Source organism: Chroicocephalus ridibundus, chromosome 2 (genome assembly GCF_963924245.1).
Source record: "Chroicocephalus ridibundus chromosome 2, bChrRid1.1, whole genome shotgun sequence".
NCBI lineage: Eukaryota > Metazoa > Chordata > Aves > Charadriiformes > Laridae > Chroicocephalus > Chroicocephalus ridibundus.
Window position 1 is genome coordinate 84,252,994 of NC_086285.1, and position 25,853 is coordinate 84,278,846.

A 25,853-nucleotide genomic window follows, 5' to 3' on the forward strand; every position below is an offset into this window, starting at 1 on the left:
GTAACTTGTATCTTTTGCAATTCATATAAAATCAGTTTCTATATTATTCTGTGATTTGCTTTCTAGGCCTAATAGAGACATTTTCTATACCTACAATTTCTAGGCTTCGTAGAGCTTACATTTTCTTACATGGGAAAAATATAGTCAGTATTTCATCATTAAACAGTGTTTTCTGCCATTTCAATGTAACATGTGAATGGTCTCTAAAAATAAAATCTTAAAAAGCTTTCTAGAAAGTTTTTTACCAAAATTGCATCTTCTTCAGATCTTATTCTGGATAAATACACATTTGTGTATGCACGGCGCTGTAATTTTCATGTGGCTACATTTAATAAAAACTGAGTACTGAATATTTTAAAGAATATTCAAGAGGGAAAAGTAGAATTCTGTTAATATATATTAAAGGGGTTTTTTTAATTGTATTTACTTATAAAAGCTGCAGGTAAGGCAGGTAGCATGCTTCAGCAGAAACATGCAGCGAGACAGGCAACAAATGAAGCACAGATACAGAAAGATGACGTAGCATCTCACAAGTTACCAAAGAGAAAGTTTCCAATGAGAAGCAGTTGTGTTTGTGCAGTGCAAAAAGCAGAAATGTAATAGTGATAAGTCAGTGGATGTTGTGGAGGAACAGACAGAGAATTTCTTGGATTGATTGATATGCATTCCTGAAGCATTTCAGGAAATTAAGGGAATGCTTCTTTGAACGGAACAGTTTTGAAATTTGGAGAGAAAGTGTTGTAAAGCCTGCATCTCAATTCACATGAGAATGCACTGCACCAGCCCTTAAAAAATGAAGGAAGAGACCATATGCAAAAGAAGCATGATATTCAATAACAGAAGAAATACTGGTTTGTCCAAGGATTTGAGCAGAAATAATGTTTGTGTGAGATTAAGAGAATTTACAGACAGTGCTATGCAGATAAGAGGGATGTAAAATAAATTTAAGAGGGGAAAAGACAATGTAGATAGTTAGGAAAGTGTCTTGGAAAGAAGAAATAACCCAAAGTATCAATGTCTCCATTGAAGTTAGAGAGGGAAGAGAAAACATGGTCAGTTAAAGTTATTATTCCTATTTGTGCAGCTTCTGGAGGTGAAAAGAAAACAGTAGTAGTTAATGATTTTATAATTATAGTCAGGAACGCCTGGAAATCTGTATAAAGTAATTTCAGAATATGTTTTTGAAACAAGTGAAATTGCTAGAATTTCTTCGTCTAAATTGCCAGTTCCCTTGTATGCCCTCTTTGCAAATTATACCTGTTGAATAGTAGATTTTTTCTTTTTCAATCCCAGTGTGCTTAATTTAGTTACAATTTTAGGTAGGTGAGTAAATACATTATTTATGCTGGAAACTGTTAGATCCTGTATATAAAGGGAAGACTGAAAAGTGTCTGTCACAGAACTTGTCTAGATGATCAAAAGGAAAAAATGTTTTTTAAAAATGTTTCTGGGGTTAGTCTGTCAGATAAGATTGATTGCTGATCTGTGGAACTTGTATATTTAGTGTGTTCTTCTCCTGACTGTCAAAATTATTTATGTCTGGTGTGACTACCTGCTAGTCTATGCAACATGTACCTAGGCTGTGGCAGTGAAAGAAGAAAATTCATTCTGCTGTACAACTGCAATAATACATAACTGACAAGTTTTAGGGCCTGAATGCCTAGAGAAATTCTAAACAGGATATGAAGGTCACAAAAGCACAGGATCCCAACAACCATTGGTGCTGTTCTTACACACAAGACATAGGTGTACCATCTTTTCAGGAGCCTGCAGTCTGAATTAGTTTGTTGCTATGACTTTGTCCTATGGAGATTACAGTATTTAGGGCAAATCAGGAAGTGCTGTTTAAATTGAAAAGAGAACTGCTAAAATAGTAGTGACGCTGGTATTTCAGGTTATGTACTTGTTGGCATTAGGGTAAAAGAACTTTCCTTTGCCAAAGTGAACTTGGTTGTTTTCTCATGAAGATGAATAGAGAAGCGTGCGTATACATTAGCTGCAAATGAAGCACTTTTTTCCTTCCCTACATTTTACAGTGTAGAAGTAACTTAAGCTGCTTTTGAGGTGTGTGTATATATGTACAAGCCCATACACAAATAAGACAAAAATTAAAATTATATTTTATTGGACTGATGTAATTAACTCTATGTGCTTCAGAAATAAAACTGTATTTTACTGCAATGGATTTATATCCATGTCTGTTGATGCAGACTAAATTGTGAAACACTGACATGGAGGTAGCTTCAACTTTTGAGTATTGTAAAGAGAATTCAGGAAATGAAAGACAAAGAAATTGTAGTTCCTTAAAAATGGGAGCAAAAAGTCCTTCCTTAAAAAATTTTAAGACATTATTTTTTCCCCTGATTTAAAAATAATTTGGCAATAGCCTACTTGTGTAGGAAATAAAAAATTTCAGGGAAACTAAGACCTTGTGTGTCTAAAACTGTGCGTTTCCAACAGCAGTCAACCAAGTTCTCCTCAGCCAAAGGAAAAAAATAAAAAATCTCCAGATATTCCAGTGGTTTTCTGGTAGTCTTAGACCAGACTGACGCTCTTTTCTAGCTCCTCTGAGTTTGTGACAGCTGATTTACGCAAGAAAGGAATGGTAACAGCGATCAGCTCTCCCGCTTTTGATTTGTTGGTCCACATTGCTATCCACAAGAACCCTAAGGTTTTTGTGCTTTGGAAAGACCATACTAGAGTCTTTCTTGCTTCTCATTTAAAAAAAAAAATCTTGAAGGAGAGTAAATAAGAGTTAATTTACACTGCCTCTTTCTGTGTGTTTTGGTACTTTCTCTGAAAGGCATTTTGGTTAACAGCAGCAGTCAGGTGCTCTTGTCAATTAGGCCATGCTTGAAATATTGTGTACTTGTTCATGTGTAAAAGCCATGCATTTGAGGAACCAGAAGATGCAGGGCTGCACAGCACTGCAGAAAATCCTCATTGTCACTGGATTTCTAATGCCCTCTTCCTAATTAGAGAGAAAGAGTTTGCCTGCAGGGAAGATGAAAAGCCACCTCCTACTTGCGGTCTTGGAGGATGTACTAAACTGCAGAAGTCTGAGGGCCACGGTATGTTGTTAAACTAACGTGCTTCTTGCGCACAGAAGACCCCAGCATTTTGCAAATGACTTAAGCTTGTGTTTAGCTTCCATTTCCATTGACAGTATTTGATCATATAGATAAATTTAAGCACATTTAAATTGTTTTTAATGCTATCCAGATATGTACACACTCATGTGCTTTGGCCAACTTAGTTGTAATCAAACTCATGCCTTGTTCTGAGACTTTAATTTCCTAGCAGAAAATAAGAATAAAATGGCTTTGTGTTTCTGAGATTAACTGGATGATAACCATCACCCTTATCTGCCTTTGTCTCAGTTTGTGCTTAGCAGTACAGTGTTCAGGACTTCTAATTTTTTTCAGACATTTTATTGATTTCCACCTAGATTTTAATAAAAGGGCAATTTTCATCCCTCATGTAATTCTTAGAAGGCAGTGATTTTTTTCATAACCTTTTAATGATCTCCAGTAAGTATTTGTCAGGTAGTTGATTTAATTGATTTCAAGACCAAGATGAGCATTCTGCTTTAATAACGAAATGCAGAGGATAGTAGGAATGAATGAATTATATATAGAATACATGTGATAAGAGCTTGTCCTGAAGAGAAGCGCAAAATGAGAACCTACACTGAGCTGATCATTCTTATTATTTAGGAAGAGTTTAATCGCACTTTTGCTTCAGGGTGCATTAAGCAGAAACTTTCACATCCAAAGCAATATATAGAATTATACATTTAATAAAATATCAACATGTTATCTCACTAAAAAGGCTACAGTGTTGCAAGACAAACTGCTAAATATTTTAGAATTATTAAATCTTCAACATAAGACTATGACATAAAATTATAAGGGAAATCAAATTATGAAATTTCATTCCTGTTCTTTTTTCATACACATATTTTACTCCTAAAATTTTAATGTTTGTTGTGTTATCTGTTCATAAACTTTCCATAATTGTAAGTATTATTTTTGTAATGTTTCTTACATCCTAGTGTTGCCCAGCTGTTACTCAGAACTTGATCGTCTGCATTCTTTCTGTGCTATGCAGGTGCTGGTATTTCAGTGTCCCTATTATGTGTCATGTTGTTTATTTAGGACATACTTCTTATGTTCTTTGCTTCTCACTTTATATTTCCTGCCTACCACGAATGTTCGACTTTAAACCGTACGATGTAATATAGCAAAACAGAAGTTGAATACTTTGAAATCCTCATTCTTGTGAACAAGACTGGGGTTCCCTGTGACAGTCTAAAAGATACTGAAGTCCTCTGTGAGAAATTTTATTATGTAGCTGAAACATTAAACTCTGCCTAGGCATATAAAATTTCTGTTCCAGTGGGTGGCTAAGTACTGCCTCATATCTCTTCCGGGTATGTTCTTCCTGGGCTGTATCACCAGGACCCACAAAATTCAGTTAAACTTTGGGAGACCTAATTTAAGTAACAATGCCCCGAAGAAACGTGCCACATAAGAGACAATGTGGCACACTAGCAAGGAGAAACATTAAAAAATTGTTCCAACATAAATACTCATGTGATAAACCCCTTAACATCTGTCCATAAAAAAAGACTTTCTCTAGGTATCAGTACGCACATCCAGATACTTCTTGGATACTCTATGTTACTTTGCTTATCCTTACAAATAGTTATTTTCCTGTGTTTTTTCAGTCTTTTACTCATTTTTAAACATGAATTTGACAGTATGCTTTGGAGCTTTTAATAATATTCAATGGTATCAACAGTATTCATGCTGTACAGCTGTAGTTCCTGGATAACTGGATAATGTAGTTTCAGTATATAATGGATGTTATTTATTGAGATTTAATTAATGATAAAGAAAAGTCAGTTTTTATCATGTATCACTTATTAGCTATTAATAGGTATGTGAAGTACTGCGGGTTTTTTGAGTTGCAACTGTGTTTGTGCTTAGGCACTGCCATCTTATCTATTTGTGCGCTGCCTGCTTGTTCGCAGAACAGCAAGGACTTCAGAGTCACTGAAGGGCTTTAGGCCTCCTTTGTGTCCGTATAATACATTATTATTAATGAACACAAAAAAACCCACAAACTATATCCACTCTACTTATTTTGTAGTCCTATTAACTCCTAGAATTTTTCTGAATTATGCAGATGGTTGGGCAGCATACAAAGATTATTTAGTAAAATATAAAATAACTCATAATTCCATAACTGATGTTCTTTGCTTTGAATCCAAACTGAACTAACAATCGGTATTTAATCTAGAGAGGTAGCACTGCTGTTACCATTGTAAGCCAAGTAAAACTTAAAATCAAGTTTTTCTTGATTATCAAATAATGTATAATACAGTTGTGAGGGTATAGATGCCGAGACCAGCAGTCTACCTCAGTTTTTTCTGAGTTTTTTCTATCTCAATTTTTCCTACTAATTGAGCTGCTTTACATATAATCACTGGGGCCTTTTCTTTGTAAAGACATCATGATTGGACTTCGTTATCCTGTTCAAAAACCTTCCATCTCCATTGAAGTCCTGTGCCACGATACTTGATTGTGGAAGGACTGAAAAAAAAGTGTTTATGGGGGAGAAAAGAACTAGTAAGTCTGAGCTACTTACTGGGAGATGAAATACATAACCCAGGGTGCATATAATGTGTACAGGGGCACATGGTTCTCTAAAGATGTGTGGCTTTACCCATTTAACACTACATGGGAGTGAAAAGCAAACAAAAACATCTTACTGTAGTGTGCTGGGGCTTCCAGCATTAAGTAAGACTTGTGTAAATTGTTTAGTCTATCTGCTTGAATTTTCTTTCTCTTTTGGAAATATTTGTATGGAACTCTTTCTCTGGAAATATTGTGGCCTGTTAGAGACTGTCACAGATATAAGACATTTATAAACTAAATAGGCAAGACTGGAAAAGGCTAGGGCATGGGCAATAGCTCACTGAGGTTTGAAATAACTTGTCCTAACTCACACTTCACATGGCTTAAAGATTTAGGAATAGAAACTCTTTCTCTCAGGTTCATCTCTGTCCACTGGCTACGTATCATATTAATATGCTGAAGCAAAAAAGCCCATGAAAATATATAATAAAATAAATGTGGGGACAGGAAGATAACTTCCTGGGACCTTTCAAGGCTGATTGGTTACCAATTTAACAAAATGTTGGTTTTGGTTTTATTATTACATTATTATTATTTTTTAGATTTTTTCTCTAAATTAAAAAATATTGATTCATTTCTTCTGCTTGTTCCCACCACAGTCTCTTTGGAAACCTAATGTTTTATGTTTGATGATAAATGACATATCACATTAAAGCTAAGTGTGATTTGAAATGGCTGAAATATCTAAAAGAATCAAACATTATATTGGAGACAGGTCATCCTTAATCGTGATGTGATTACAGTTTTCATACTATTTTTCCTGTTTCAGACAGCATTTCTTCTGCATATTTGGAATCATTCCATCTTCCTTTCCTTGAAGACACAGCGGGTATATAAGCATTAACCATTGTGTGTTCAGCCCCTTGGGCTATGTTTCCTGTTTCCAGTGATGTTAAAAGGTACTTCTGAAAATCAAGTAGTCTGAAGTGACAACTCTAAAAAAGCAAATGTAGGGTGAGCTACTACTAAACAAAATATGAGCAGGCATTTAGTTTTTCAAATTATGTTTAATCCCTAGAGGGCTGTGGAAGCCAGCCTGTAAATACTACTTATTTTATGTTGAATCTAGGTTAGCAGACCTTTTTATTTTTTTAATTTTTTTTTTCACAGAACAGGGTCTGTATGATCAAGATTGGCTCAAAAAATTTGGTTGTCCTACTTTGTTCAGTACTGTGTGGAAATGAAAGATATTTGAAAGTATATCTTATATATTTTTTATTACTTTTATTACTTTTTTTCAGCGTAAATAAAATAACGTTCAGGGTTGGTCTTCTGGGTATAACACTTACAAGAATAAGGATGGGTAGAGGTGGAAAAGGAAGTTAATCTCCAAGACAGTCTTAAGAGACAAATTGTACTATGTAAATGTGTGCTAGTTCTGTCTGTAGATGTAATTATCATTAAAGTTACAAAAAAAATCATTCGCTGGGCTGGGTTTTGTGTGGTTTTTCCCGGCTGCAAATCATCTCAACCATTACTTCTTGTCATGTTCAGTAAATACGGATAACAGATTATCCCCTGTCTCTTTTACAGAAGTCTTACATATTTGAATGTTGTATATTGTTCTCCCTCTCACACACTTTTCTGTTATAACCTAGTGGTGCCAATTTCTTCACTTGTGCCAGGATAGTCATGACAATTCCTCTTTTATCCTGACTTCATACCTCTCTTAAGGTGTGGTGTTCAAAAATGGATTTATTGTTTTAGCTGAGTCCCTCCCATTTTTTCCTGAGTAGAGAAGATATACTTTATTTTTCTTACAGGCACTAGTCCTCCTTATGTATCAGTTTCTCTTTTGGATCCAGATGATGCTGTTAAATCATACTGTGATCTGTTTGCCTCACTAGAATTAAGATGGTTGACATTTAGTGATTTTTCTCTGTCCACAAGGCATGATAATTAGTCAATTATTGAAAGAATTTGGAGTGGAATTGGAGTGGAAAATATATTTTTAAATATAGGAATGACTAATTATTCTGAAACTGCTTCAGCCAATTCGTGTTGTGTACTAATAATAGATTAATTAGGCCCAGTGGTTTAAAAACCTATAATTTGCAATGAACAGTATGTGGTCCTTGAGCATGCTTGATTCCTATGCTGAGGTGGTTTTATTTTATCAACACATGAATGTGCTCTACCAGGTTGCTGAGTTTTCTGAATGTCTCGTCACTGAAAGAGGGGTCCCGTAACTTAACATAACTGGGTTGCCTTGCTTGTAGCTGCACACCTTGTCCAGTGTCGTTCCATCCCCTTCAGGAGGAGTTCACATCACTTTCCCATGTAGGAATTTTTTATGGATTTCTCCAATGTCTTATGGCTCTTTGTTGCAAACCCAGTTTGTTGCACAGCTAAAAGGATTGCAAAGGCTGGACTTTCTCATCTAAGTTCTTCAGTTCATCTTTATCCTGACTCCTTCCTGTTTAATGTTGATATCATAACATCTTGCTGCCAATATTAATTGTGTTAGCTACCTGCCCTAAATTTACTTTTAGAAACAATGCTGCTAAAAAAAGACACTACATTCTCTGACTTCATTCTACCTGTAAAAGCACTGCTTCTCCATTGATTATTGAACCAAAGTTTTTAATCTTGTTCCTGTTGCTAATGCTCTTACAGAATTATCCTAGATTTCTGACTTCTGATTTTGTGCCTCAACTTTGTCCATTTTACCTGTTTTTTTGCCTGATATTCCTTTATACTCGTATTTAGCAATACGATATATTTATATTTTTGACATGCTTGCTTCGCTAGGTTCTGAAATGACAGTGGCTTAGCCAAAGCCTGTTCTTTACTGCATTTTCTATCCACATTTGCACTAGAAAAGCTTTTGTTTGTGCCTTATAGTTTCTTCCAAAAACTACCTCCTCCTTTGGTCTTCCTGTCTTTCCTGCACATAATATTACCATAATCTTCCAGTCCTATGGGATACTTCAACAGCTCTCTATTATGCTAATTATATGATTTTCAAATTTTAAAACAAAAGACTTCAAGACTTCCTAGGTTTTCTCACTGTGCTTTTTGTATTAATGTACAGATGTCAAAGATGTTTGACAGATGACTAATGCAGTACCTTCTTCATCCTTTCTGACTTGCTGTCACCTGTTCTTTTTATCCTCCTTGCCCTTAGACTGGTTTCCAGGTATTTTCTGTTTATACCTAAGTTACATGTTTATGTTAGCGTACCCATGTTTTATCCTACTTTAAAATCCATTTTAGTAAGTTAGTAACTGAATATTCCTTCCCTATTTCCCTCCAGGTCCCATAAGAAAGAATTCATCTTTATGTAATAGCACAATGAAAAACGTCCCCTAAGTGAGGAAGCCAAAGCAGTCCAGGTGACACCATCAGTCATTAATTTATTTCCAGAATATTATTCTAGAGAATTGATGTTTCCTTCCTAATGAGAAGGTTCTCTAAAAGATGATGAATAAAAGGAGCTTGCTAAAGAGTAAGAGGTTGTTACAGATGTTGATACTGGCAACAAAACTTGCATACCTTGGCATGGATGAGCATTTGTAACAGACCTCAGCAGGCTGCATAAATGGAACTTTTGGGGGAAAAAGTTTCCAAATTAATTGGAAAAGGTTGTGGAACAGGATTTGGAAAAGTACTGGGGTACAGAGGCTTTGAAGAGGCTGCTCCCCAATTGCAGACCAGAAGAAAGGACACACATGCAGCATCTGTCAGGGCTGAGGATGGAAATGACAGCAGCAGTGCTGCTGCTGTGATCTAGTTACTCTGTGACATGACTTCTTGCTGACCTCATTGCCTGTTAGGTGGTGTTCGATGTCTTACCTCACAAGTTGCCAGAAAGGTGTAAAACTTCCAACGGTGTGAAACTGACTTCATATCATATTCAGTGTATGGACATTTTTTAAACACCTGTCTGTCTTCTAGAGCTGCTGTATTCATTGTGGTTTTAGTTGTGTTGTGTGGTTTTTTTTCTTCATTATCACACAGCTGTCTGTCTTAAACAGTTGTGCTGAGTAATGTGATGAATACACTGCAAATTGGAAGGTTTGTTCATAGGCACAGGAAAAATTTACACTTGAATTCTTTGATCTTCGCTCATATAACAGTTATTAGAGATTATATGTACATTTTACTTTATAATAGTGTTTAAAGGAGAGGGAGGAAATAATTGCTTGGCATGTTCTCTAAGTTTTGCTAATGTGTATATATATATGTAATAGCATTGTAGTTCTGTGCTTCTCATCACTTAGGAAAAAATCCCCATAATTTCTTTAAATATGGTAATATACAATTTAAATATATGTCACATTGTGCTCTGAGTGACACCAGTGAGTATCTTCAGCAAGTACACTTCAGTCACTGAAGTAGCTGGCTTTTTGTTGCTAAAACCGAGAACAGATCCTTGACATTCTTGTAGTAACGTAAATATAACACTTTCATTGATGTTAGATTCTTATGCTAGCCTGCCAAGCAAGTGTTTGGAAGAGGACTAGAAGAAACACCAGGGATAAAATGAAAATGTTAGGAAAAGAAGGGATACTTGTCAACATACCAATGAAAATCCATGTTCAAAATATATGGTAGAGCAAATAACTCATGAATAACATTGGATGGAAATTGCAAAACTGATCAGGAGGAGTCATAAGAAAAAAAAACAGTCAATGGGATGTGTTACCACTTAATTTATGTGACGTTTAGAGCCTGCTAAGAATCATTTTTACTTCCAGTTTGGAACCATTGTTCTTTTGGACCTTAATGAATAGATGTAGGACCTCAAGTAACCTTCCTATGTTTGTCTAAAGCCCTAAACTTCTTGTAATTGCTTTCTTTGCTGTAAAGCAATCTATGAACAAGGATAAGAAGATTTAAATGTTTAGCATTCCTTCTTCCCATGCTGGTAGTAGGATTGGGTCCATACATGTTTCTTGGCAGGTGCAACGAATAATGTTTGTATTAGTATGACAGAGATTCAGCCTGACAGAAGCCTTCCAGAAGTGAGAAGCTGGATACCGTTCTGTGAAAATATCAAGGCAGATTGGATAAAACAGTAATTCTTTAGCTACTAGTGAAGTCACGGTATGCTTTAGACAGAAATTGATTTGCTTCCCCAGGAGTGATTTTGATCACAGATGGTCAACATTTCCTATATTGACAGTTCCCAGAATATTTTTTTGCAGAAGGTATCTGAGGATACTGTATCTGTATCTTTGTGGATTTATTTTCTAGACAGTTTTTAGACAATAGTGCTAGTAAAAGATGTGAGATTCAGATTTTCCTGATGGCATTGCAACCCAAGAATAGTAAGGACAGTCTATCAAAAATAGTTCTGTGATCTTCTATAGTGTTTCCCTTTCTGCAAGTGATTTGAAGGAATCTGTTGGTAAAAATGTACAGGTCACCTGGTGCTGGTATCCTGAAATATTACCTTTATTTAAGACAGCTTTCTCTGAGGAAAAAAATGGATGGATGTTGTGGGTTAACCCTGGTAGATAGCTAGGCACCACCACACAGCTGCTCCCTCACTCCCCCTGCAAATGCCATGAAGGAGAGAAAGGGAAGAATAAAAGTGAGAAAAGTCATAAACACATCTTAACAGGGAAAGCAAAAGCTGCACTCACAAACAAAACAAAATGAGGAATTCATTCACTGCTTCTTATGGGCAGGCAGATGTTTACCCATTTCCCAGGGCCCATGGAAATGGTTACCTGGAAAGAGAAATGCCATAACTCTGAATGTTTCCCGTTCCTCCTTTCCCTCAGCTTTCCCCCAGCTTTTCTTGATGAGCACAGCATCATATGACGTGGGATACCCCTCTGGTCAGTTGGGGTCAGCTGTCCCAGCTGTGTCAGGTCCCAGCTTCTTGTGCACCCCCAGCCTACCTACCCGCTGGTGGCCAGTATGAGAAACAGAAAAGGCCTTGACGTTGTGTACGCACTGCTCAGCAATGGGTAAAAGATCTCTGTGTTATCAACACTGTTTTAGTCACAAATCCACAACACAGCACTATATGAACTACTGCGAAGAAAATTAACTCTATCCCAGCTAAAAGCAGTACAATGGGGAAGTGAATTGAGGCGTTATACTTTATTATTGTTACGCATCTAGTGGGATTAAGTGGTAAGATTTATTTGCTTTTTGCCACAGCTGAGTGAATATTTTGAAGTATTAATTGTTTTACAGAAGTGTTTTGTGTCTGTCCAAGCTATTAGTTTATAGTGTCAAGAAATTCAATGTAAAATATCTTAGTTATATGCCACGTATATCTATATATATTTTGCATATGCAGAGTTGAAGGGGTTTGCTTTTAAATATGGGAAAGCTAGCAAATTCCTGTTGTCCTAAGAATAACACCTATGCTCAAGGCAGTTTTCTCAGGGAACTAGTTGGTATTTACATAATTATTTTTTCAGTTATAAGGATAGGATGGGACAGAAGTCTGTTTATCACTGAGTAGACACTTCGTTTGAGTACATTGTTGACTCTTGGAATTAGACATTTTTTTTTTCTGCAGTCTGCTCATGGTTACCTATTTGTGATCTTTACAAGAGAGATTTCTCTTCACTTCCTGTTCTAGACCTTTGGGAAGTTTACAGAAGAGTATTTTGTAGAGAAAAATGTGTACATATTGCCTAAGACTGCATCACTCATTCAGAAATTATATTAAAATGTCTCATATAATACAGCACAAGGTAGGAATAAGCCCCTATAAAAACGCTTTATAACTTTTTGTAGAAAAAATTGTTTTGTAAGCTGTAAGCTTCGAAGATCAATACATCATTCATCACTGATAAGATGTTGTTGGTTTGAAAAAAGAGACAGTTGGTTTGAAAAAACCCTTAAGTTAATTTATTAGCTGTGCATATTGTGATGCAGTCACTAATTCTAAAAAGAAGCAAAACACAGAGACTAGATAATAATTGACAGATGTAAAGAATCCCAATAAACTAAGTCTTGTATTTCTCTTGTACAATTATTATTCAGTCACATTAAATACAAATAAACAGCATTTTTCACACAGAAGTATGTTTTGACTCCTAATTGACTTCCAGTTATAATTGAACTATAAACATTTAGTTTCCAATTATAATAGTAATTTATTCATTTAGATTCAAAATAAAATAATAAAAAAGAGAGATAATTGGAAAATTTTACTGATACTGCATGCATCATAAAATAATTACTTATGTAAAACCACAGAAATCACAGTATATCAGGTATATTGATATAAACCGCAGAGTTTTACAGGGGTAAATGTAATCCTACACCTGAATCAGTCAGGAAAATTATTGATTTTCTAGCTAACTGTATTTGTGGAAATACATAATTTTAATTAAAATTATTTGTTGTTTAACAGAAGAAGGAATTGGATAAACTTATAACACATGAATCCATTTTCACTTAACCGTGACATTTACCTTGATATTGTGATACAGTATCCTTAAGTCATCTTGCAGCCTGTTTTAGTTGTTTGCTTGCTAGCTAAATATTACAACATATACAAGTGGTCGCATTTTGGTTTTTGCCTGTTGCGGGTGCAGTTGGAGAATCATTTGAGCAAAATAGCAAGACTCATTGTCACTTCAAATGTGGTGTGGACAAGCAAAGACGCTACCTAGTAGAGGTCCTTGCAACTTTGTATTTTCAGTTTGGACTAAAGAGAGCTGTTAGGTAAAAGGTAATCTCACTGGATGTGACACAAAGGCCATGGAGGGCTGGTCATTATTGGTTGAATAGTTAATATTAGTTGCTATTTTATGAATGCCCAACAGCCATGTAAAAGGAATCTGTGACTACAGTGATACAGAAGAAGAAAAAATAATAATAATTAAAAAAAGAACCAGAAGAACAAATGAAGTGCAGTTAATCAGAGGGGACTTAGAGAAACACAATAGAAGTGGGTTTACTTGAGACAGACTATTGAACAGAATTAATAATAAAATATAAAATAAAAAGGAAAACAAAATCTTGAATACTTTTTGTTTTCTCTTAGTTTCCCTTCAGAACAGATATTTTTCTATCTTTATATAATATTCCCACTACTGTATACTTTGCTGAATAAGTATCCCTATATCTGCAAAGTTTATACCTGCACACATACATACATAGAAACAAAACAAAGAAGTAACTGCACCCAGAACTGGATAACTCAAAACTTTGTTAGCCATCCAACCACCTCTCAAATAGCACTTGTGATAAAGCCATTACTGTCTGAAGAGCTTCAGTTTTGTAATCCTGACTCCAAAGACTTCCATGAAATTAAGATTATCTCACAGAATTCAGACGAGAAAGAAACCAGCATAACACTAAAATCTATCAAAAAAATCTATTTTTTTTTTAATTTTAAAATCTATTTGTACTACTCCTGCTTTTTTTCATGTTGACTTTTTTATGTTATTTGTAGTTCCTGATGATTTAAAAAAATAATTACAGACCATTGCTTTGCTTATACAAGTATTTTATTACTTTCCTTCAATCTTATTTTTTTTCCAAAAGGAGAATTTCTCCTTTCTTTTGAGTGAAAAGGATGAAAACTGTCCTGTAGATGCTAGTTTTAAATAATACACTGATAGGTACTGCAGCTGATGTGTATTACCAGTTGCCAATTCACTGTATTCCAGTGTTGCAACCTGGAACTCTGGTTGGCCAAAAACTGTTGTAAGAACATAAAGGTAACATCTGTCACTGAAGTAATACTTACGTAAGTTCTCACCATCCAATCATGATTTTATAAATACCAAAAGGCCACAGTGAAAGAAAATTCCTTTTAATGTCTGAATTGTCTCTAGTAAAGAAATTGTATATGAAATCTCTTGAGTTATCTGCAAATGATACCGAAATCTCATTCTTTTTACTACAGAATGTTATAAAATAAAGTTAATTTACTGTGCAGATAGTACTCGATGCCATTCTGTCACAAAACAAACAAACAAACAAACAAAAACGGAAACCAACCCAAAAAGAATATAAATGCAGTTTATATTCTGTTAGGTACTGTCAAACAGTTTAATACAGTCTGTTGGATGATTTCTTCAGAGAGATATTAGTGGGGAGGGGGAAAAGAAGGAGGACAATCTCTTCTGTCAGAAGGATTATGACCAACCTGTTCAGATGTCCACAAGTTTAGAGGACTTCAGTTTTCAAGTCCCTAGATAGAACGAGGTTAGCATGAAATTCATGGGTAATTGGAGCTTTTTGTGATTGTTACATGAAAAATTAGGTATTGCAAGTCTCAAAATACCTTTTCAAAACATGTTAGCACTGTGGAAATTACTGATGAAAGCACTGTTTTATTCAGGTTTTTTGTCTGCTTCCTAGAGATACTAATTGGTGTTGCAAGCAGAAGGCAAGAGCAGTGAGAGATTGCCAGAATGCAAATTAGAAACAACTATAATATAATATTCTGCCTGGCTTTGATTTTTCTTCCTCTGAGGCCTTCTTGAATGGCATGACTACTGGGCAGCTGTCATTCTCTCTTACCTTTTTTTCTATGTTTCATCAACTCTGAAAAAGTCTACAGTGTTGGAATAATTTCAGTGAGAGGGGCTGTGAGAGATCCTAAGACATGGTGATCAGAACAGTCTTCTGGAGAGGAATGGCCTTGGTTAACATCTCTGCCTGATTAGCTGCCATCTGTACTGAATTTGTGAATGATTTTGGAGTTAATGAAGGCACACTTTGGAGAGAAAATATGCCAGGGAAAAAAAAACAACACCAAACCCCCCTACCTGTTAAACAAATCTTTCTTTCTTGTGTTAAAAATCTATAAAGTTTGTATTTTACAATGTTTAACCTACACATAGCACCTAATGGGCTTAATGCCATGATGTAAGACAAACTTCTTCATTTGGGTCACCTGTACATAGGAAGCATTTATTATTTCAGTGATTTCAGTTTTCAGCAACTTCTTTCTGGAGAACAATGTCTCTCCTGTATATATCTTTAACAGTTCCTTATACATTGTATGATTCATTCTCCTATTATTTATCAGTCCTTGCCATGTACATTTTAAGAGGTTACCCACTTCATCTTCTTATATGTTGTCTCACAAACTTTAATGACAGCCAGCACCAAGTTTTAAATTAATTTTACTCATATTTGAAATTGACGTATGGACACTTCTTGATCTGCACATTGCATAATAGCATAGATAACTTCTGTAAAACATTGTTAGCCTTCCTACAGACTAAGAAGATTCTGCTTGTTATTCCATTTTCTAGTTGCTCATCAGTCCACACTCAGTTATGTCAATGCTCTATTATTTGAGTTATACAGCTATAATAATTTCAGTGTATTTATAGCTGTCCAGAGCACAGCTTTATCCGATAGGTTGGAGCTTACTATTTTTTTCTTGCCTACCATACCCCACACACCCCCACTGGCCAACTGAATGACTTCACTTGACTAATGTTACTATTAGTCCATTATTATTCATAAACTTAATGACCTCATCAAACAGGCTTGAAACAGGGTACGTAAGTACAGGATGCAGAAGAGAAGCCTATCAGAAGAGGATAAATGAAACACCACTCAGTATTGTACCTTGAGACTTCAAAAGATGCAGTTGTCTCCTTGCCTGTCACATACTTGCTCTGTAATCTCAGGTGATCACTTTGGTTTTGCCTGAGTTTCTTATCTATATCATCTAGAATAACAGAATAGAATAATAGAATGATATTTTATTATTGTGTTCTGTAGAGTAATAGAAAAATGTATATTCCTTCTCTGTATCTTGGGTGAAGCTGTAATGAATGCCATAAAGAGTACTAGTGTTGCTGTAACTGTACCGATCCAAGAACTTACAGATTAGATATAGCTTTTTTAATAATGTTAAAATAGTTTACTAGCCTGTCTGGCTGTATTTGGAAAAAAAAAAAATTACATTCTTTCAGGCATAGAGGCTCTTTTTAGATCTGACGTAGAAAAACTGGACTTAAAGACTAAACAAAAATTGAGGACAATTTCTCTAATTTTAATTAGATAGCTATCAACTACATGAACTCTATAAAGAAATATATATATATATAAATATTTGCCACCAATTAAATAGATTGGTATGAGAAGGGTGCTGAAGAGAAAAAAAAGAGATTTTTAGCTCTTAAAGGAAAGAGAGAGTTAGGTAGTTTTTAACCTGCAGACATACAGAGGTTAGAAAGGAAGGGAGAGAGATTATAAAGTTCAATAAAACCAGAAACTCATTTGACTCCATTGTTTTTGGCTTCCAGCTGATTTTTGAAGTTCTGTTCCAGGTTTATCTTTGAAAGGTGTTTTGTTGGTTTCCCTTGGAAATCGGGAGTGAAAGATCAGAGATGGAATGACTGTTTTGAAAAAAACATGTCTCCCATGGCAGCTGGGTGTAGTTCTTCACCAATTACCTGTGCAAGTTCATTCCGGTGCAAAGTGGTTGCTGATTTCTACCCATGTATCTATCAGAAAAACATACAGCACAGTGTGTGGAATGTGTTACGTGATGGGGAAAAACCACACGTAGAATTCAGTGATCTGTTTCTTCAGAGGAGTGGGCAGAGTTCCTCTTCACGATATTGAGGTGGGTATTACAAGTGGTCTTCAGCACATAGGGTTTTTTTTCCTGAAATAATGATTTTTAAGTATTTGTTTTGTCAAGCAGTGTTCACATAGATGACATCTGGATGGAAAAAGCAGGTACTTCTTTATAGGCTTTCACCACAAATTCAGCAACTGTCTTCAGACTATCTCTGTAATAGTCCTGTATTATTACCATTTTCTCAGATGGTCAATATAAAAAACCCAAAACACATTAAATAACCACTAAACTACACTACATCAAAAAAACAGCAAATCAACATATGCATCCCTGTATAACCAGCAAACATGAAAGACATGTCAAAAAATGTACTATACAAACACGTTCTTAAATATCGTCAGATTTGCTCAGATACTATTTCCGAAATCCACAAGTTTATCTGACTTTTCCAGCTAAGCTTGCTAGTCCAATAGAATCTATTGCGTTGGCCTAATCTCTCTTACCTTGAAGACTGAGACAGTAACAGAGATTGTATAAAGCATAGAACTATACAGATATTGCAGGAGGCATTCAGAACAGTCTTGATGCAAGTGTGGAGCCCAGGGCCAGAATATGCATAATTTCATTTATCTGTTGAATGTCTTACCTCTATGTTCTTATACAGCAGTGCCAGTATATGTATAAAGGATGCTTATGAAGTGTGAAGAGCGCTCTGAATGTCAGTATAATTACAGTGATGGTGAAGTTTTACAGTACACAGAAGCATTCTTAAGAGAAAATTTCCTTACCTCCAAAATTTCTAATTGACCCGTGTCTACCCGCAGCTTATCATGCCCATATGTGATGCCTTACTGTAAGGGTGATGTGCTAATTAAGAGCAGATATCTCTTTTCAAAAGTAGCCAAGACATATCCTTTTCTTTACTGAGCTATGCAGGAAAGAATTTTTATTATGTGAATTGCAAGTGTTTATAGTTAATCCTGGTGTAAAATTAATTTTGAAAAGATGTCAGTTGCAGCCTGCTGTGTACTGTTTTAAAGGAGGGACCGTTTGGGAAAAAGCAGGATGTGATCTAATTACCTCTTATCATCATGCATACATCATACAACTGACAGTTCCACATTGCACAGGCAATATCAAATATTATGCTGTCTAAACTGAATACTTGATGTACAGCACTTCATCTTGTTGCAGTGCGCTATTGATTGTATAATGTTAGGCAAAAAAGGCTACAGATTACTAGACACTATACATATATTTGGTATATTCTTAAGAGGTTTCTTGTCATGGTTTAACATTTAAAACAGCTTTGTAATTCTGACTCACTAATGGTGAAGAAATTATAATCCTTTTATCCAACCATAGCAAACCAGTATAATAAATTATATTACCACTTTTTTTTTTTTTTCATAATTTCAGCTCACCCTGGCCCAATAAACTGCAGTCACCCCATAAAGGGACTTTTATTTTGCTGTATAAACTGAGAACAATACAAAAAGCCATAGCAGGACTATTTAATATGCTAAAATAATTATAAAGGAATTGAACACAAGGTGAAAATCCAAGCATTTTAAGAAATATTTATATTAATAAATTTCAAATGCATTGCAAATATACCTTCTTGTAATGCAAGATTTATTTTTTAACGCCAAATATAACATTTATGGGATTTGTGAATAATAAAGTGCATTTTTCAATACTTACACTTTTATTCTAATAAATGAGAGAAATGCAATCATATGCTTTAACAAACTTTCTTAAAATACATTCCTCTGCTACACATCAACCGTGAGGTTCCAAGAGAAATGGTTACTTCCATTTCTTCCTGTCTGCTAAGAAAGAATGTAATTCTTCTGCTGTCATCTAATTAGCAGGAATGGGACTATCCATGCTGCAGGCACAGGCACTACCACAAGTTTGAGGAGCCACTGTGTAGACATCAATGAACACTTTATTAAATTACACAGTTTTCTAAGCAGGCACGGTCTCTCAATGCCCCAATTCTTTATGCTTTAGTGAACTGCCTCTGCTCTCTGAGGCTGTAAGATTTCAGCCTGAGCTGAAGATATAAACTCCTGATGAGATTATGGTGAGTTTTTAGATATTTGGCACGCTTCTGTGCTTATTCTGTTTCTCTAATAAGGCTTAGAGTTTGCTGGCAGGTGAAAGCATTGGATAGCAAAGACTAGGAGATTTAAAATTCCACCTGCCCTGAAGGAAAAGAATGTCTTTTTTGTAACCATTCAGCATTCTTCATTACAATTCACCCTGTTCAGGAAAACCCTTCAGTACAGGGAGAAAGAATATGAAGTCCCCAGGTCTAGATATTCAATGATCTCTCACTTTTGGCTCTTGGCAACATCCAGACAGAATTTTCCGATCTTTTCATTTACAGAAAAATCATGATCTGTCAAAGATGGAATGTAATTAATAACAAAAATGAAAATGGGATGTTAACAAAATATCTTTAGCATATGCTCTTGTGTCTAAATTACAATATTATACAGATGCAAATAGATTTACTTTCTTTGGTAAATCACTATTTTCCTCCTGTTCCATACTGGAACTTTTCCGTTCTGGATCTTTTTTTTTTTGACGCTTCCTATCCGAACCCGTCGCTGTCCTCTTCTTCACCACCACTCCCTTCCCCCTTCCCCCATCATGAATGTTCGGTATCAGAGCAGATTTATTTTTAAAATTGTGAGAGGTGGTTTTTGGTTGGTTTTGTTTGTTTGTTTTCTTTTTTAATTAAATAAACCAAGAAAGAAATAAAGGAAAAAGAAAGTATAATCAAAAGCTTTAACTGGTTTGTGGTTTGGGTTTTTTTTTGGTTTGGTTTATTTTTTATTTTTTTAATAGATGAAGTATAGAACTATCTTCTTTATAACAGAAAAAATCTGCTAATAATCGAACATGGATGTTTTAGAAAGCTGTGTGGCCATGGGCTAAACACAAAGGGGATAATCATTTAGGAAGGAGTACATGGGATGAATTCAGGGTTGAGAAGGAAAGAGCTTGATTCATTCTCTATCTGGGATAATGTAGCAGACAATTGATGGGATAAACGCAACTCCAAAATCTTACGGAGGAAGACTCAGAGGACTGGCACAAGCCTTATCTAAATGGGAGGGAACTGTGTGGCTAGGACTGTGTCATTTAACGTGGAAAAGCATGCTAGCCTGTCTGGCAAGCAGGAGAATTGAAGTTGCTTTCAATCCACAACAGTAAATCTACAGCTGCTTTTGAGATGAAATCAGATAAATGGAAAAGTATGGGGTTGAGCTGGAATGAATAGTACATATTCTTCATATATAGGAGAATAGGGTGGCCACTGGTAAGAGTGGCACCAGACATAGAAAGACGTAATGAGGTGAAATAATGACATGGAAAAATATGGGATAGAGTTCTGTAGGAGAGAGTTTGAAAAGATCTTGAGAAATGATCTGGTCACACCAGCTGCAGGCAGTCCATTTCTGAAAGCAATTCAGTCCAACTGTTCTTCCATACCTTCAGTCACATCTCATTTCATCTGCTGACTACCCCGCAAATATTTAGGAATTTTTTCTTAATGCTTAACCTGAGTCATCATTGTTGTGATTTAAGTCAATTGCTTGTACCATCTGTGTTGTGCATTGAGAATAATTTCTGATTTTCAAAAGTTTCTGAAAACTATGTTTTTACCACATTCTTCATCAATTTTTCTTCCTGTAGACTAGGCAAATAGGTATTGTTGGTTTTTTCTTCAAAAAATCACTCTTTCTTCCTAAACATTTTGTCACTAGTTTAATTTCTGATTATTTACATGTTGGTACTGTGATGTTCAAACCTGGACACAGACTCTGAAATGAGGCTGAGTGGAGAAGAAGGATTATTTCATACTTTTTAAGAATAATATTCGTGTTGACATATCTCCTGCCCCCCCCCCCTTTTTAAAGATGATTGATAAAAAAATCCACCATATTGAGACTGCTCAAAATTATTATACTTCTATTCTTCAATTATTTTCTCCAGTACTGTGTCTAGGTAGTTTATTCTTGTGTTGTGCAACCTATTATGATCTTTACACTTCCTTTTTTTTTTTTTTTAATCATATCCTGCACGTTTCAGATTTCTTTAATTTTTGGGGAATACTTTAAATTTTAATTCTGGGGTGTATTAATTTGGGGAAGTGGGGGGTATGTGCCCTATGAACTTAATACATTATTTTTCTATTTTTTTACCCAAATTATGCAGAAAAATACTGGGTAGCTAACAAGACCTGTGGAAGTTTGCTTAGTATATATAATCAGTTAAGAAAGAGTCATCTAGAAGGTAGAACAGGATGCAGCAAGGAATGAAATGCTATGTGGACATCACAGGGTACAGAAATTATAAAGATTGTAAATAACTTCTGCATGTCCACAAGTCACCTACCACTTTGTCACTGCTGCTTGCATAACTTCTCTGACAAAACTTTAGGGACAAAGGTGAATTTAAGGGTCTAAGCAGAGAATTACCATAATAGTGTGCTACTCTCAATGTCTTGCTGTGAGAAAAAGTGAATTCACCATATATAGAGAGCTAAGAATTATTTTTAGGTATCCAATAATCTAGTTAATACAGAAAAGCTTCATTAATAAACAGTCAAAATTGTTATGCAAGATAACTTACTAATATCTTCTGCCTTTTCTCTGACATTCTGCTCATCCTTTCAATTTCTTGCTATATCTTAAGACCAATTTCAGTCTTTCTTAAGAAGAAGAGGGAAGGGTTAAGGTGAGACATCCAGAGATCTTTACAGGGAAGAGGACAATGTTCCCCACATCAAGGGAGCTGGGAGGACTGAAGTGTTAAGGCATTCTTCCTCTTCAGTTTAATGTCCACTTGGCGTTATTTTATCCATTTTTTGGATATCACATTTACTGAACTACCAGTGGAAGCAGACTGAATCTTTAAACTTTAAAATCAGTATAGTGCATGTCAACTTGTTTTTTTTTTAATAACAATTAGGATTTATACTATATAAATATACTTAAAAATAAGACATAAGATATGTTTCTATGTAATCTCTCTGTTGTCTAAAATAATACTTAACTTTTGTAGCAAAAGTTATACGCTCGGGATTTCCTTTTCCTTTGTTTCCTCTGCTTGTTTTTCAGTGTTTCTCCCTATGAACAATTAAAATAATATGAAAAATTCTCATTTGAGTGAAGTAGTTTTGACGATTGGGAAATATGATTAGTATTACTAATTAAAATATATTATTCCTGAAATGTTAGTTCCTTTTTTTAGTTTAGCATCAAACTATGCATGCTCAGTTCAAATTCCTAAGTGGATCAAGGCTTGCAGGACTTCATAAAGAGGACTGAGTTCTAAAGTTCAAAAGTATTGCTGACTACTTTGCAAATTCATGTTATAATTTAATAATTTGAAGTGTGGTCACTGCAGTGTGCAAGTGTTCCACTGGAGGCTACGAAATAAGCAGCTTATTGACAATTTAACAATTATCTCCTCAGTTCAGAACTAGGCAATTAATTTATGAACAGCTTTAGGCAACTTCATTGGGATATAATAGATAAAGCAAGGAACATAAATCTATAATACAAGGAATGATGAGATTAGAATCCATTAAGAATTGATAATTTGAAAGAGCTCATTTGTTTCTTTCAAGTACTCTTAAAAACTTTATAAAAGTATTGTCTCCTTTTCCCCTTAAGGGATAACTTACACCTATAAGTTATACTTCCAGAGGAAAATATTTTGTTACGTTTTGAATAAGTCTCTTGCAAAGGTATCCATTTAAAGTACTTGCTTCATTATACTGTGCTCTAAAGCATTAGAACTTTATTCCTGGTTTTGATAAAGAGATGGCAAATAAGTTAAAACAACTAAATTAGCTGAGCTAGAGGGTGTTTTGAGGCTCACTGAAAATGTAGCTTTTTCTGCACTTAGCTGCATTCCTACTTCCATTTTTACTAGCTTGTAAAATGGTTCCTATTATTTCAAAACCTACCCAGAATTTTGAATTTCATTTATGACATCATAAGCCAAGAGTCAGAGTTGAAATGAAACAGAAAGGCACCTTACCAAGTTACCTACTTCAAGGAGGAAACTAAAATGGTAACAATTGTGTCTCATGGCTGATGGCTGTAGCTACTTTGAAAGAAGATCTGCAGCCTGTGGTGGAAGCTCTATACAGGTGGCTGGAGGGAGACTGAAGATTTGAAGAAATGAGGCAGAAAATAAGAAAAGTTTCTCATTATGTTTGTATATGAGAATAGCTCTATTGGTGTCAACTCTGCAGAGCAAGAACAAAACAAGAACAAAATATGCTCCAATGTTTTCCATTGTAATAAAATTAAAGATTGTTCTCATAAAATTCCAATGTATTTTAAGCTAATTTGTCACGAAGCATCTTTGGCTCCAAAAATATCTTTCTTTTGTACAAAAATAGCAAAAAAGAAATGAAATACAAGATTAGATAAGTGAATAGACAGTGGCTCCCAACTGAAACAGAAATGGTGAAAACAGACATGGAATTGTACGAATATCTTTCTTTAAAAAAGCTTTTTGAAATGTTACACAATTAAAATCCAGTTCAAGTTTGACCGAGGTTAAATATGGAACAAAAATCATAAATGTCAGTAAAATTTTTTGCTCTTCAAATTTGCTTTTTACAAGTGAGATAGTTTACTAATTTTTTTTTATTAACAAAAAGAAATAGGTGATCTTTTGATCTATATTACATTTTTATTTTAAATTTATTTCTGCTAAGTTCCAAAAGCAGACATACATTACTGCAGAAAGACAGACAAAAAGAGGAAATTGTTTACTAAAGAAAGAACATCTCAGCTGGAAAAGACCAACGTCCGGTAGCAACCAGTAAATGGAAGTCTGAGAAGTGCATCAGGTAAAGGTATTCATGGTCCATCTTATATGTTTGTTAAATCTCATGCATTTCAATTGGTAGGAAGTATTTTTTAGTATTTTTAGGGGGTTGCATGACTGAGCAAACAAAATATATTTTCCAAATTTTGAAAAAAATATATTTGAAATCCCATGAATACAGTTGGAGTTGCATTAAAACATTTTTATCTAAGTTCTGAGTGATATAGAAGTGATTAAACTGTGGAAAGTGAGAACTGCCTAATTGTTTTTAAATTGTTAGCTGAAAGCTAATGGTGAAATGATTAATAGCTTCAGTGATGATTGATCCATCTCCTCCATACTAGAGATTGTTCCAAGAAAACTCATTAAAAATCATTCCAAAACAAAAACCTGTATAAACAAGGGCAGAGTTGGGCGCAATGTAGTAAGGTTAATGCAATTTAGAAGGATATTACACATAAATATGGAAACTTGCACATATTAAATAGTTTTTAGAAAGCTTCAATTTTTGTTTATTTTTAATTTTATTATTGTTATTGTTGTTGTTGTTGTTGCTGTTGATGTTTATTATTATTATTATTATTATTATTTTATTTTATTTTCTATTGTGAGAAAAAGTTGAGAAGTGACCTTCTGGAAGAAGATGTAGAGATTGATTTCAGGAGAGAGACTGTTGAAATAGTTTCATTTAAAACTATTTAGAATTATTTAAAACTACTTCAGTTCTTAAAAAAAAACCACTTACTTGAAGCCAGTAAAACTATTACAGTTCTGCTGAGTTCTCAGACCCTCTTCTAAGATAAAATTTTCACCAAAGTTTAGACATTTTCCAATTACTTTTCTAAGGAATTAAAAAAAAAAAAAACAGACGATAAATTTATCTTCATCCATTGACTGTTCCAGCTCTGGCAGGGAAGCACAGAACCCAAATATGCAATGTATTACAGGGACTTCTGTCTATTTTCTGTACTTACATATTAAAAGTTTTCCTTCATCTAATTCTCATCAAACGTCCTTTATTTCAGTGCTTTTTATTTCATTTTTATTAGTTCAGTCTGTTTTTTCTTGTTTGCTAGCTTATTTTTAAAGGTAAGTGTTGTTGCTTTAGTATAGATTACTATCAAACTCATTACATTTTAAGCAGGAAGCTGAACTACAACAGGAGTCTCAAAGGAGGGAAAAGACCTTGCTGTTACGTACATCCATTAAGCAGCCATGCTTGCAAAGTCCATGTGCATTAGCTGCTTTTGTAACTTTAACAAATTTCATCTGAGCTTTCATTCTGCTGACCTAATTTAACAAGAAGGAAATTCAATAACAACCCCTAATATTGAAGCATTATTTCCCAAGAGGAATTTAACAACACTTCTACATCAAATAATAATGTGTGAATAATGGAATATATATACTGATGGCAACAAGAAAGTGAAAAAAGACCAAAAAAACCCCACAACTAAAAAAGAGAATATATTATATCTCCTTTTCAAAAAACCCTATTAACTTTCCAGTTGTTAGGGAAACTAATAATAACCTGAAAAGCTAATTTCAAGTTTGAAATTCCTATGGTCTTTGAGAAGAAACATTTCTAAGTATCTGAGAATAAATCATAGCCTTCCTCTCTCAGTCAGTATACCTTTGTTTCAAAAGAACATAAATATGAGCTGTGATAAATAATTTCCAAGGTGGAGGATCACCTCTCCGGTTTATACATGCTGATATAATTCAGCATATGTTATCAGTGGTTTATATTAGAACAGATTGTTCTGGGTAGTATTCGCAGTTTACAAATCAAGTAAATGTCAAAATTT

General features: G+C 34.7%; 1 protein-coding gene across 5 annotated transcripts in view; it reads left to right on the forward strand.

The window, feature by feature from the left end:
* The window catches only part of LOC134511714 (cadherin-10), a 102,595-nt gene that overhangs the window by 12,493 nt on the left and 64,249 nt on the right, over positions 1-25,853 (forward strand). The window contains exon 2 of one of the 5 annotated variants that reach the window (XM_063326097.1): positions 23,933-24,067. The exons of the other annotated variants lie outside the window; for them this stretch is intronic. The gene's annotated coding sequence lies outside the window, so the exon portion shown is untranslated. The remainder of the gene's footprint in view (positions 1-23,932; positions 24,068-25,853) is intronic. 5 annotated transcript variants of the gene reach the window in all.